A 15,715-nucleotide genomic window follows, 5' to 3' on the forward strand; every position below is an offset into this window, starting at 1 on the left:
CTTTAGATCATTAAGTTTCGTCGGGATTTTAGGCTAGTAGTAATTCGGCAATTACCGTGTTTATCACATCGTATCGATGTATTTCATTTTTGCCTTTCTTTTTGTTATTTATATTTTGCGGTTTGATATTTTATGCTTATATTAAATCGTTTGATGGAATGTTTTCATTATATAGTTGATGAATAATAGTTAAGAAAATATCTATTATAATAAAACAGGTTAATCGGTTACATGAGGGATAAGTCTGGCAGTCCATTTTCATTGGGAGTTTCATAAAGATCACATCCAACGGAATTGGCTCAAAAGGAAAGGGTAATATTGTAAGATTTTACCAACATATAAAATACTACCAACATTGCTCTGTAAAACTCAAGGAGAAATTCTTTATTTGAATAAAGCGCAAATTTTTTTTTTTGAATCGAAATTATATGGATTTCAATTGCATAGTCTCTAATTCTCCAATTCCTGCAATTCTCTTAAGGCATTGTCCATTAAATTACATTCACATTCTAGTTGAATAGGAAGATTTGCATCTTTCTCCAATTGATCTTTATTCATGTGTGGTATTCTATAATTATTTGACCCAACCACTTTCGTTATCTCAATTATACATTGTTGCTGTTGGAAAATCACGATTAAGGAGCTTCACGGGTAATTTGTAAAAAGCATTTTGCACTGTTTGAAGTAGATCATCTATTGTATGTGGTGCTTCTTGATGTTGCAATGAATGAGTTCTTCTAAAAATCCAAGATCCAGAACGTTTAAATCTGGACTATTTGGTGGTTGGCAACACAATCAGATAACGAGTCCAATATTTGAGGATGCTTGAAGAAACTCAAAGTTTTGGCCATGGATCGAATATTTGTTCGACGTCGTAGAAGATTTTCCAAAACTTTGTTGCTATCAATGTGAATTCTTTTGCGACTAATGTTGCCGACAAATTTGTTGGATACATTAACAAATTCTCCATTAGCAAGACATTCTTGAAAACGTTTCCAAACTCAATGCACTGTTTTTCTATTACACAAAATAATTCGGCTATACGATGAATTGTACCTCTAACTAATTCTCCATTATCAGTTGCTTTCAAGAGGTGATTAAAAATTTCTTGACGTTCTTGGCACGACAACTTCTTTTTATAACCACAAAGTAATTGTTCTGAGCTCGTATATAATGTCAGGAGCCTAATTTGAAAACTCAAAATTAGTTAAAGTGAAAAGAGAAAATGCACCAAATTTCAGACTCAAAAATTAAACAATTTTAAATTTCAAGATTATCACATTTTATTGTGTCTTTAAATTGGTGCAACATTTTAAACATTTTTAAGACCGATGAATTGGTATTGGAATGATCTCTATCAACAATTACCCACTTATGGTAAGTGAATTGAGAGAAATACTACCCTAATATAAATATTTGAATTCCAAAAAGATGTTAAAAATGATTACGGGTAAAAATGAAAAACTAAAAACTGTGATAGAAAGTTATATTTTCAAAGTGAAACTCTTAATTTGGGACGAAGAGAGTACAAATTATGAGTTCAATTTAGCCCGTTATTTAAGTTACTTTAAATTCACATCAATTCTTTTTCTCTCATACGCACGATTTTCGTATTCGTATCTTTACATTACTTGAATTTGTACCATTAACATAGACTTTCTAACTCCAATTTTACCCACAAATTTTTGTTATGACACAAGACCTAAGTCATTACATTATTATGTGACATGAACACATTTCAAATATACAAAATGAAGATACGCCAGATTGGGTTGTCCTGATTTGACCATTTCCCCAAAACCTAGTTTAGGAATATACGATAAGAGAGGGAGAGATAGAGAGGAGCACGAGATAGAAATGGTGGTAGTAGTAGTGGCGGTCGGAGGTAAGGTTGAAGGTGGAGAGTACGAGGTAAAAGATAAACAAACTGATCACTGTGGGATTCAAAACAAGGGTTTCTCGTAAGTCAAATGTAATCGACCAAAGTCTTTATGCTTTGATAAATATTTAGATGCCCCAAAACCACGACTTGTCCATTAACATTGATTATTATGCCAATCATTACCCAAACTGTTAGAGCCATAAAAATTATACAACACTCATCAACCATGAAACATGATAAGAGTATAAATTACTTTAAGTTATGAAAATTAGATTATTTTTTAGTTGTCGATAACGACTAAATTCCTCTTAATAGGTTGAACTTTAAAGAGTCAAACAAAATAGGACGGAAGGAGTAACCGAGACACATGTAGTAAGAACAATTGTGGTCTGCTTGAATCCAATGCAAGCTCAATCCAAACACCTTGTGATAAACAGTATTCAAATAGTTGATCTTTTTCATTTCTTTTTGGGGGTCCAAGAATATATGAATCAATACGCCGATTGTAAAATTCTACTCATATCTTTCTGTTTCCCAAAAAAACTTTCAAAAGAAAAATGTGTGAAAAGAGAAAGAGTGTAGGTAGTCAAAATCTTAACTGTATCTCACCTTCCTTACTAAATGCCTTGAACTAAATTGGACCCAAAACACAGAAATCATTCAATTCATATCCTCTTCGGCAATCGCTTTTAAGTTGATATCAACCATTTACTTTATAGTTGATTCATCTGCTTACATAAATGCAGATGGTTGAGTGACAAAACCATTATAGTAATGGATTTAAATGAATCAATTGTATAATCTTGGTAACAAAATAAATAGGATCAACAACTTTGGTAGATGAATTAGTTAAGGAAACTTACTTGTTAATAATCAATTTATTAGCATGAAAATGTATAATATGTATCTCATCTATCATGTTTCAAGTAGCTACCCGGGCGGATACAGGATCTCGACGCAAGGGAGCAAATTTATATTCGCGAACGAAAAAAATGCAAACACAATAATTAACAAAAGAAAGTTAATTAACACAATAACATTTTATAGTATAGAGTATTATATATGGATGTATATTAAATCACTGGCGGAGCCGAAATTTTACGTCAGACGTGACTGAGCATAAATCAAAATTGTAGGAAAGAAAGTCAATTCATATGACTGACTATCTTTGAAGTAGACAATGTCTAGTGTGAATTCAGTTGCTTGACTATATGTTCAGTGTGGAACATATAGTCAAATAATTGAAAGATATATATTCAAAAAAAAATTGAAAGGTATGCGGGCTTGGACAGATATGGGAAAGCAATGGTCACAAAAATCCAAAGCCCAACTGGCCCAACCCGGTGAAAAAGTAAACTCGCGGTCACCCGACCTATCTTGCTTTACCCCCCCTATATGCAAGCTTTACTATAAGGTAGTGCCTTTAAATTTTCTCCTTGATTCGTATCTCTACCCTGTATGTTTTTGCCTTATGAAGAAACAATATAGGCACCAACATTTGTACGATACCCAACTCTAATTGCTACTTAAGTTTTTTTTGTACATGCACACATGACTTTTCTTTCGAAAAAGTTTAATCTATATTATCCTAATTGGTGATTGCTGATCAAAACTTTTTGAATTATGAAGAAAAGAAATGGGAAAAGGCCAATAAGAAAACTTATGGACACGAAGATGAAGCCTTAAACTGAAAAAGTGAAGGAGATTGAAAGAAAATAAGAATGAGAAAGAAGAAGAATATGGAAACAAAATATAATTTGAGAAATAATTATCTTTGTTTTTAGGTTCCCTCCCACCAGTATTGTCCTTGAAAACCCTATTTTTTGGAGCCAAAAGTCAAAATAAAATACATAAAAAACAAATACTACAGCAAAATGGATCTCGCTTTCAACTACATCCCTTGGGGGTGAAGAAAAACCACAAATACTACAAAAATAGTACACAGACCACCTAATATGGATTTTAGATCTCAACACCTTATGATTTCGATACTTATCTCACTAATGAAGAAATACATATAATACCCACCTAGCTAAAATTGTTTCACATATAAGGTTCATTGAATTATCATCAATTACACAAACATATAATTACCATGTTAATTAATGAAACTTCAAACTTGTGAGTATAAGAACACGCGTTTTTTTTTTTTAAAAAGCTACGAGTATTTTACTAAAAAAAACCAGTACTAGTAATAGTTCGAGTGGGTCATATACCAGTAAGCACAAATTATCCCGATTTATAATTTTTTACTACAAATGTGATTTTCTTTTTAAAATTGGCGTAAAGCGTGTCAAACTGATTGACAAAGAACATGTCACGAGTACAATTGAATGCGAGATTGTTATCTCATTCATAAAATTGACTTTTAGTTGTTAAAGTAGAGCATGAACAAAAATCCGTCCTGAAATGAGGTAGAGATTTTTTTTTTCTCGACGAAAAATAGGTGATAGGTCCACAAACTATAAATGACGTTTTTGCTTTCCACCCTTTTTATCTGACGAACCGGAAAAATGAAGTACTGAGAAATACTGTATTATAAAAAAATATTTAGGTAGCGTGATAGTCAGGGGCGGTCCTGGGCTAAAGTGACCAAAGCAGCCGCTTGGGGTCCAGGATTTTAAAGGGCCCCAAAGGCAAGAATAACTGGTATAACACGTTTTAGCCTAACAGTTTACATAGAATCCAAAGTGGTAGGACAACTAGACTCCTTGCTAAGGACCTAGATGACCTAGGATCGAGCACTAGCATCCAGAGACCCTCTATCTTTTATTTATTTTCTATTTTGCCTATTTTTCTTCTTATAGTCACATAGATAATAGTCCACCAGTCTTTGGTGCAGTGGTTGGCCACGCCTCTCAAGTCTATGAGGTCGTGAGATCGAGTCTCGGTGGAAGCAGTTTGGCATCAAGATTTATCTCATGTAATTTAGGCTATAAATAATTTAATAATTTGTCTGGCTTTAGGCCTCTTTGTTGTTAGGCTTTAGACTTCTTTCATTCTTGATTTAAAATAGGCAGTTATCGTGCTTATTTCATCTTCATGATGTATCAATGCCTTGTAACGACTAATGTAGATCGTAGTCGCAAAAAAAAATCACATATATAATATTTAAGTTTTCATTGTTTATCATTTTCTTTTTGTTGAGCTCAATCATTTCGATCATATAACGAAAGCATGATTCTAATCTCATTAATCTTATATTTATTTCGTATTTTTCCTGTTCTTATTTTTTTCATTTTGTCTTGTTTTTTTCTCTCTTATAAACACGTATACATTATTTAGGTTTTCATCTTGTTTATATAACGCAAGCATGATCCTAATCTCATTGATTCGATCTAAAATCAATTATTAATTACACTTGTGTGCAATATTTACTCTTTTAGTTCCATTTTGTGGACATTTACTTCTATCTTCTGCTTCTTTCTGATCATGGGAATCCAACCTTGGGATTGCTTCTAATTATGGGAATCCAATCTTAATGTGAAAACGGTAAAGATGGGTTGCCTCTGATCACGGGAATCCAATCTTATGTGAAAACGAGATTCAACGTTTAGTTTTTACCCATGGATTGCTTCTTTCTTCTGCTAATGATACCTATTGATGCCTTCATTACTAAAAGGTTCTTGGTCGACGAATTGATTTTGAGGTCATATCTTCTTATACCAATATTCACTGTATTTTTATAGGGAAGATGAAGTAGATGAACAAATTTTAGAACTGGGTTTTGTTTGGAAGTTCTAGAAATCCTCTTTGCTTCTTATAAAACTATGAAACCAACATTTCAAACTACAGAAATATGAACTATAAAACTTCAAACCCCTATTTTTTTTGTTCTTCAACTACATAAATCTGAGCTAAAAAATCTGAAATTTTCATCACAATCGAACATATGAAGGATTTCAAACAAGAAAAGGAAGATGTTTGTGTAACTTACATGTTAGATGAACTGAAGAACCCTAACAATGGAGAAGCTCGTCTGCCCTAGACGAACTGAACCAGAGAGTTTAGATTTTTCTTTTTGGGTTTAAAGAGAGGTGAGTTGAAATGTCCCAGATGTCTCTCGTTTTTTGGTGGACATATGTGGGTCAAAAGTCACCACAAATCCTTCACAAACTCCCTAAAATTCTGTGAGACAAAATGTCTCTAAATGTCTAGAAAAATTGTGTCCCAAATCAATAACATAGACTTTGACGGACATTTGAAATGTCTTTAAAGAATAACATAGACATTTCGGGACATTTGAAATGTCCCAAACGAATGTCTTTAAAGAATAACACAGACATTTAAGGACATTTCAAATGTCCCTATTCAATAACACAAACTTTGGTGGACATGTCCATGTATCTTTTGTACTATGCAAACGATGATCTTTCTATTCTTTTTCAAATAAAGTAAGACATGTCAATGACAAAACAAAGTGAGAATTATTCAACAGAATCACCAAATCCATCTTAAATACATTATAACTTACTAAAAAAATTATTCGCAAACAATACAGGTCGAGACAAAAATGGAAAAAGAAGACAAGTAAATGAGGAAACTGGAAGGGTTCTCTCAAAAATTTAAAACAGTTTATTGCTTGCAGATATATTTCAACTAAATGATGTGTTCTTGTTATAATTTGTTAATAACGATCTTACAATCGTAAAGAAAAATTCATTATTTTCTTAAACAAATGGGACCCCAACTCTATGGTCCGCTTTGGGCCTCCTATAAGCTAGGGTCGGCCCTAATGATAGTTCATACTAAATTATGAAGAATAGAGGATTTCTAAAGAGAGAGAAAACCCCCTAAAAAGGATATGATTGTTTCTTTTCATAATGTGTTATAAGTAACTATATTATATTGTGCTTGTTCATGATATATTATTTCTAGTCATAATGTACAATGTGAGAAATAAAAAATAATTTAGAAAGATTTTGTACTCGACTACTCGAGTTGAAGAACAAATAAGTTTGTCATAATGTTTTATGGACATTCATAGTGTTATTAAAAAGAAAGTCTGAAATAAGACGGTTCATAGTACATTATAAACATTCGTATTGCATGATAGGAATCCAAACGATCTCGTGATATTTCATAAAAAATGAGTATTTTGGTCTGCCAAAAAAATAGGTTTAGACCTATGGTAAATTATGGTTTTTTCCTCCTGTAATTTTTTGTTTAAAACTAAGACTGGTCTCTTAAACAAATTAAATTAAAAGCCTACTTTCATGGACTCAACACTAATTTCTCATTTTGTGGAACATACTAATAGATCTGAAGAACCCTCATTAAAACACAATAAGCATATTGTCAACAGTTGGTAGCTCAAGTGGTTCTAAGGTGTTGACATAAACTCCAGAAATCCCTGGAGGTCCCAAGTTCGAACCCCAAAGAAAGTGGAATCTACTAGTTTGAATGGATCGACTAATAATGAATGAGAAAAAGACAATTGCCTTGACTTTCATCCTTTCTAAAATCTAATAAATTTCACCCTTTGACTTTGTTTTTTTTCCGTTAATCACTAATTTGAGGAGAGAGAGTGTCTCGAGTGACGTAAGCTAGGGTTTTTCTCTCCCTCCTTTTCATCTTCCCCTTTCCTCTTCCCCGGCGGCGCATTTACTACCAGTCGAACACTCTAACCTCGTTACTGGTTGATTAAACCCTCGGGAATCATCAACCTTCCTTCCTCTTTCGTTTAGAACTATCCTCATTCATAGCACCGGTTGAGATACCCTATCGAAGCAGCTGAAGATCTTCCCGAAGATTCACTCTTCTTTAGTTCCCGAGGTCTACAGTAAAGGCGATTGGCTGTACCTCTTCTCGGAGTTAAGACAGATCGGCAGTTTCATTTGCCTCGAACACGCAACCGTCACATCTGTGCTTATCAATCAAGGTACTTATCACTCTCACTCTTTGTCTTTCCTTTCTCTCTTCCTGGTTCTCTCTTTCTCTCTCTAGCGTCTTCTCTTTTCCTACTTGTGTCGTCTTTCTCTCTCTAGAATGTGGGTAGTCGTCACCGGAGCTAGAGAGTAGGCTGCTCTGGTGGTGACATCCCCCCAATACCCTTGCATGCATTTGAATCATGCTTTCTTGGAGTTTCTTGGCTCTCGTCGTTTGTGGCTTGTCTCGCTCCCCATCTTCTCTTCTATTTAAACTCCACCGATCAAACCTCTGTTCAACTTGGTCCAACACCATACCCCTTTCCCTCTTTCCCTTCATCGTCAGTTCAATGGCTTCCCAATCCACCCTCTCCTCTAGAGGACGTCTATCCATCAGATTTGACAAACCTTCAACCAAACCGGAACTTCAACCTATATCCCAAGGTTTCGTTGCTCGGTGGTGTAACCCCTATGAAGCCTCCCTTAATTTCATCAAGAGTCTCCTGTACCCACAGTCTCGGTCTTCAGAGACTGTGACTATGCCTTAACCCAAGGACCGATCAATACTTTCCTCATCAAACCCAATAGTCTATTTGTCCTGAACGCACTTAACTATGGTAGACCCTGGGTTCTTCGAGGGTTATTGTTGGTTCTCAAACAGGTGGAGTTCCCTCTGGTTGAGGGTACAGACGATCTTTTTTATGAGCCTTTTTGGTGTTCTCTTTATCGCTTCCCACAATCAATCCAGAATAAAGTTGACCTGGAAGCCATTTTTGAGTGTATGGGGAAGATAATCCAGATCCGTCCACGCAACTTAGGCTGTGTTAACAACCTTGTGATCCGGATTCAATTTCTCTATGACGTTCGTTCACCTCTGCTTGTTGTCATCAACCCCATATTCAATGATACGGTTTCGGAAATCAAGATCAGTTAAAAAGAAGTTTCCAGGGGCGATCTGTCAACATTGTCGCATTATTGAGCACCCTCTGAACCGTTGTCCCCACCCTCTCCAATATTATTTCTCTGGTGATGATGAGCATACCGATTCCGACCCTATGGATGATACTTTTGATGAGACGATTATTATTTCCCCTGATCCTGTTGAACCTGTTTTGATAGCCCCACCACCATCTCCAGTGCACCACCCCACCCCTCCCCACCTCCTCTTTAACCCCTCTGGGAAACGTCATCGTGATCAAGTCAGTCACCATTCCATCAGTTCTTCAGAGTTCTCTGAGGAAAATAACCAGATTCAGGCCATGTTATCGGACAACCAGGAAACTCGGGCTCTCCTTGAAGAATCCATGATCTTGTCTCGTAGTCTCAACATCCTTGTGCAAGGGGATGAAGGGGATGATGTAATCCCACCGGTCCAGTCTACCTAGCTTTCTCCTGCTGTTCTTTTTCTTTTGTTGTTAGTGTTATTAAGTTAGTTCTTGTTTCTGTTTAGTTGTTCTGGTTCAGGTCTGGTTTTGTTTCTGGTTGTTTCTCCTTGCTGGTACTATCTGCAGTAGAGCTTGCCTTGGGTATCTGAGGCCTAGTTGATGTCTAAGCTCTGAGTCGACTCAGACTCTAGGGTGGTGGCATCCTTTTTGGCCCTTTGGCAGTTAGTACCGGTGTAGGTTGGGCCTCTTGTTCTAGTGGGGGTTGGGCTGTTTGTTGTTTTTTGTTGGACTGTTAATCTAGTTTTAATTTAGTATTTTTGTTTATGATATGTTAGTTTTGTTAGCTTAGTTTTATTGTTTTTGTTCTGTTTGTTCTGTTATCTTCTTTGCTTGTGGGGGCTCGGCCTGTTTGACCTGTTTTCTTTGATTGTGCTCTCTGTTTGATCTTTTGGCCTGATTCTACCTAGCTGGTCCTTGCCCTTTGACTGTCCATATCGATCAGGGAGTGCCTTTAGTGGTTGTTATGGACCCTCCTAAACCGGATTTATCCATCTTGGCCTGGAACATTCGTGGGTGTGGTCAATACTTGAACCGTAAACATCTCTTTGGCCTTATTAAGCAACACAGACCTGCCTTTATCTTCCTCTCAGAGACTAAAGGCACCACTAAGCACCTCACTCAGGTGCTCAAGTTTTATTCCAACTATAACTTTCATGTGGTGGATCCGAAAAATAAAGCCGGGGGTCTAGTGCTATACTGGACCCGGGAATATGATGTTGATATTTTGTATTCGGATGACCACATGATCCACACAAAATGCTCTCACATTGACAATGGTAATAGTTTTGTGATCACGGGCTTCTATGGGAGCCCGTATAGAAATACTAGAATGATACCCTGGAACACTCTTAGTTCACTCAACATTGACCCTAATGTCCCTTGGGTTGTCATTGGCGACCTCAACACCATCCTTCATCCGTCGGACAAGGAGGGAGGAAGTAAGGCGATTTCTAGCCAGGTCTCTAAGATTAATTTGAAGATTAATAGTTTGGGCCTTAAAGATGCGGGTTATAAGGGCACCACCTACACTTGGACTAATAGGCAATTTAAAGGGGCTTTCATTAAAGAGAGATTAGACCGGGCCCTCACTAACCACTCCTGGTTGATGGACTTCCCGGCTTCTCTGGTTACTCATCTTCCAGGAGTTGGTTCGGACCACATCCCCATCCTGCTCACTACCACTGCTTTAACCCATCTTGGCAAACGCCCGTTCAAGTTCATTAGGACCTGGATGTCTCATCCGGAGTGTAGTGATTTTATCAGATCTCATTGGCCTTCTAACCAGCAATCTATTCAACCCAAACTGAATCATTTAGCCATTAACCTAGCCAAGTGGAACAAACAGGTTTTTGGTCACATTGACACTAGAATTCGTGGTCTTACTGAGGCTCTCCAGCATGCTGATTGTGGTAATAGGGCTTACCAGTTATCTCTTCTCTTAGAAGAAGCCTATAATCAGCTGGAAAGCCTTTGGAAAGAGAAATCCAGGAATGACAATATTAAGTTGGGGGATCAAAACACCAAATTCTTCCATGCTAAGGCGATAAATCGGAACAGAAAGAATCGCATTACGGCTATCAAGGACAATAATGGAGCTTGGATTCAGGGAGCCTTGGATATTGCTAACTTATTCTCTTCCAATCTTGGTTGCATTTCCACCTCTTCGGGGTCGATCATCTCCGAGGACTTACTGGATCTCTTCCCTCATCAAATCTCCGACTCGTCTAACCTTGCTCTCTCTCGTATTCCTTCGGAGCAGGATATTCACGCTTCCATCTTGTCTCTCAAGGCTGACTCGGCCCCAGGACCGGATGGTTTTCCCCCTCTTTTTTATCAGACTAATTGGGATACGGTGAAAGGCGATATGATTCAGCTTGTCTCAGATTTTTTTACCCTTTCTACTCTTCCTGAGCAGGTCAATCATACTCGCATCTGTCTCATTCCCAAAACTAAAACTCCTCAGACGACAGCGGACTACCGACCCATCAGTCTTATGAATACTACCTACAAAACCATCACCAGGATCCTGGCTAACCGCCTTAAGATGGTGCTTCCTGATATCATTTCGCCCTTTCAGGCCGCGTATGTGCCTGGGAGGCAGATTACGGGTAACATCATCATCAGCCAAGAAGTGGTCCATTCTTTCAAACTCACCAAAGGTTCGAAGAGTTATTTCGCGCTTAAGCTGGACATGTCAAAGGCCTTCGATCGGATCGAATGGAACTTCTTAGAGACCATTATGGGTCGGATGGGCTTTAATTCCAAGTGGATTAGCCTGGTGCACACCTGCATTTCCACTTCGTCCATGGCTGTTCTTATTAATGGCCGTCCTGGTCCTAACTTTAATGTCAGTAGGGGTATCCGGCAAGGTGATCCCTTGTCTCCTTTTCTGTTCACTATTGCTATGGAAGGTCTTAGTCGCCTTTTAGAAACCAATAGTAATTCCACTCCCTTTCAGGGCTTCCCGATTCCTAAATCCGACATTACGATTAAGCATCTCCTCTTTGCTGATGATTGCATCATTTTTGGTCTGAACTCCCTGGACAATATCACCACCCTAAAAAAGATTCTGGACACCTTCTGCAATGCCTCGGGTCAAATGATCAACTTCACTAAGTCTTCCATATTCTTCTCTAAAAACACCCATCCGAAATTCAAACGTATGATCATTCGTGATTTCAAGGTCCGTCAATCTTCTAATCTGGATAAATACCTTGGCACCCACCTCTTCATTGGTGTGAATAAAAGGAAGTTGTTCTCTTCCCTCATAACTCAGATCCAATCGAAACTCTCCAAATGGCAGACTTCCCTCCTCTCTCCCGCTGGTCGCGCTATTGTAATCAATACGATAGCTGCGGCTGTTCCCCGATACCAAATGCAGTGCTTTGCCATTCCCAAGGGCATAAGTAGTCGCATTGAAGTTCTTCAACGAACTTTCTGGTGGGGAAAATCTAAAACGATTCATACCATTAACTGGTCCGCTATTTGTCTTCCTAAGAAATTGGGAGGTCTCGGCTTCCGGTTACCTGCTCTGGATAACCAGGCCTTCTTGAGTAAGTTATTGTGGCGTCTTCTCAAAGAGACTGGCTCTCCTTGGGCCAGGATTCTCAGAGCGAAGTATTTCAACAGTGATCATAAACCTATTCGCGCCAAGAACCATCACTCGTGGTTCTGGAAATCCATATCCAAGCAGCTGGATAACGTTTATAACTTAACATTCTAGGATATCAATAAAGGTACTAACATTAATATTTGGTCGGATTACTGGATTCCCAACCACCCGCCGCCTCTAGATAATACCAATAATAGTAACCTCACTAAAGTCTCCCAACTTATTATTAATAACCAGTGGAATACGAATATGATTACGCAGTGTTTTAACAGAGATATATCTAATTCCATTTTGAGTATAAATCTGCAGGCACACATGGATGACACGGCTCAATGGTCTCTTACGAAATCGGGTAAATTCACAATCAAATCCATGTACTATTATTTACGTACGAAATATAATGAGTATTCTATTAAAGATTGGCACTTCATTTGGTATATACCGGTCCAACCAAAAATCAAACTATTCCTGTGGAAATGTTGTACCAACAGTTTACCGGTGCGTAGTATTATTGGTCGGTTTACTGATCATAACTTCGAATGTACGTTCTGTCGAGAAACTGAAACGACTACTCATGTTCTTTTACATTGTGATTTTGCTTCAGTGGTTTGGTTTCACTTTAATATTATCTCTGGCAATATTACTAACCTAGTGGACTGGATTACTTCTTGGAAAGTTCTTGATGAGCAGATCAGCGGTCTTTTTGCTAATATTCTCTGGCAGATATGGAAAGCGAGGTGCGACAAATGCTTTTCGTCTAATAAGGTTTCGCCTATGATGATTATTGAACAGATTAAAAGCAATACAACGGTACTTAAGGATGCGGTAATAACTCCCCCTCAGGAGAGGAACTCCCACTGGTCCCCACCGACAGCGCCTTTCATCAAGATTAATGTCGATGCCTCATTCGTGGAGGGCAATGAATTTGCAGGAATTAGTAATGTGGTTTATGATGATCAAGCCTCTTTCTTAGCGGCGACGGCTTGTAACTTCAGAGGACAAAACACTGAAGAATGTGAAGGCTGGGCAATCGTCAAAGCGCTTCAATGGTCGGCTACAAAGAACATTGCGTACCTCCAGATTGAAAGCGATAATAGTAATATTGTTCAGATGCTCAATGGTAAACAGGCAGATATTGGGTGGCAAACATTCAAGCTCTTCGACCGAATCCGCCAACTGGAAGGAAACTTCATCAGAATTATTTACTCCCACGTCAATAGGGAAGGTAACACTAGAGCGGATCAGTTGGCTAAATGGAGTCGCCTGCATGGAGGAAATTGGACTTGGCTTGCTCGATCAGATCTTACTGTCGCCTTACAGTCCTCGTTTGTGTAGTTCTTGCGTTTGTTGCTTTCTCCTTAACAAAAAAAAAAAAAAAAAACTATGGTTAAATTTGTTTGAACATGTAAATTGAGAAATAAATTTTTTTTTTTGTGTGTTTTGCGTTCTAAGTTCAAACATCAATTGAATAATTAATTGTTTCAAAAAATGTACTAATCCAATTAATGGTTGAATTGGTGTATATTTTGAAGGCGTTTTGTTCAATCTTTATTTATTTTATACTGTTTTCATTTTTTGGTCTTTTAACCACTTTTCTTATTCTTTCCCACCAAACAGCCAATTATATTTTTTTTTCGTTACCCATTTTTTCCTTATGAGAGCATGCTAACTTCTTTTTCTTTTTTTCTTTATTATAATGATGAGTTCTCTGTAGCAAAGGTCTTGAAGAAAACCTATGGCTTTGTATCTTTCTTTGGAATTTATGAGAGCTATGGTGTTTGACCAAGAGAACAAACACTGAACTTTTTTCTCCATAATTTTGTCAATGTTGAGATTAAAGTTAGAGTGACTTATAAAGAAGAATACCAATATAAATATTTTCTAATTTCACTCCAGATGAATTGTTATGGTTGTAAACTTGTATTGGTATGTGAAAAATCTCTAATTTCTCTGTTTGGCCGTTTGGGTATAATACAGAATTGGGTAGTGATTAAAACTAAGATACACTGTGACTCGACAAATTGTTCAATCCATTTGTCAATTCATGACTTGGAGGTGAACAAGTAAAAGAATTTGAAGGGTGAAATTGTGGGTTTGTTCGTAAAATGAAATTTGATGACGAAAATCATCCGTAATGGGTGGTGGTCGTGCAAGTGATGGTAAATTTTCAAAAAGAACGTAAGTATCTTATAAAAAATGGAAATGATCAAAGATAATATGAAATCATTTTTGAATTTGAATGACAACTGTAAGTACCATAAGCAATAATGTGGTAATTGGATAGATAATTTGAAATAGTTGACACGATAATTTAACGTGATTCAGTCAAAATCTCCTCCATAATCTCGACCTACATTCATGGATAAACCACTTATACATTTATTCATAGTCGCCACAACTGTGGGTTTGATAAATCGTTACATTAGTCAGACATAACTGATGCTTCCTAGTTTTTTTTTGTTGAACTAGTTTCATTTATTAAACCACATATTTATTCCAGTATTTATTTACTAACATATATGGTACATTATTCCACTTTCTACTTGCGTTCTTCTTCCTCGACCATTTTGCTAATTTATCTGCGCTTGAATTTAGAGCTCTTTGAATGTATTTGAACTTCACCTCCTCAAATTCTTTGCTATTTGCTTGGATTTTATGCACGTGGATAAGAGATTGCCAGTGTAATGTGTGATGCTTATTCTGAAGATGCTTAATGAGATTGATGACGTCATTCTCCACGATTATTTTCTTATGGTGATTCACTTTTGTCCATTCGAGACCGAATAATATTGCCATTGCCTTTCCTTCTTCACTATTTCTGGCTCTTGTAGTTTTAGCCTGCGCTTCAATGAATTTTGATTCTGCATTATGAACAATAAATCTTATACCAACGTTAGAAGTTATATTAGTATAAGATGCGTCCACATTTAGCTTAATAAAATTTTGAGGCGGAGGTTGCCATTTCTCCGTTGAAGTTTGTTTGCTTGTCTTCTGTTATTTGCTAATTTTAGGGAAGTTTTCAATCATTCTGATGCTTCCTAGTTAATCTACGAAACAAGATAATATGTATCTAATAATAATATTAGATAATTACAAGAATCCATTTGGTCCCTCCTTCAACCCTCCGCCTGATGTGGCGACATATCATTTGAGGGATGTAGAATCTAATTTTGTTGTTATGATAAAAAGAATTTTAGGAAAAAAATTGAAATTTTTTCTTTGCTTAAGAAAACCTTGGGGATGATGGTGATAAAAGTGGGTTAAAGATGTTGAACATGAAAGAGAGAGAAAAAATACAACTAGAGTTGTGAGAGAAACTAAGAAGTTGATACTGAATTATTGATAAGACTTGACAATTGATGTGATCGAGAAATATAAATATTGAACAAGTAATGTCATAAGTTTAAAG

Source organism: Eschscholzia californica, unplaced genomic scaffold (assembly GCF_041429995.1).
Source record: "Eschscholzia californica isolate CP2 unplaced genomic scaffold, dmEscCali1.0.p SCAF_3, whole genome shotgun sequence".
NCBI lineage: Eukaryota > Viridiplantae > Streptophyta > Magnoliopsida > Ranunculales > Papaveraceae > Eschscholzia > Eschscholzia californica.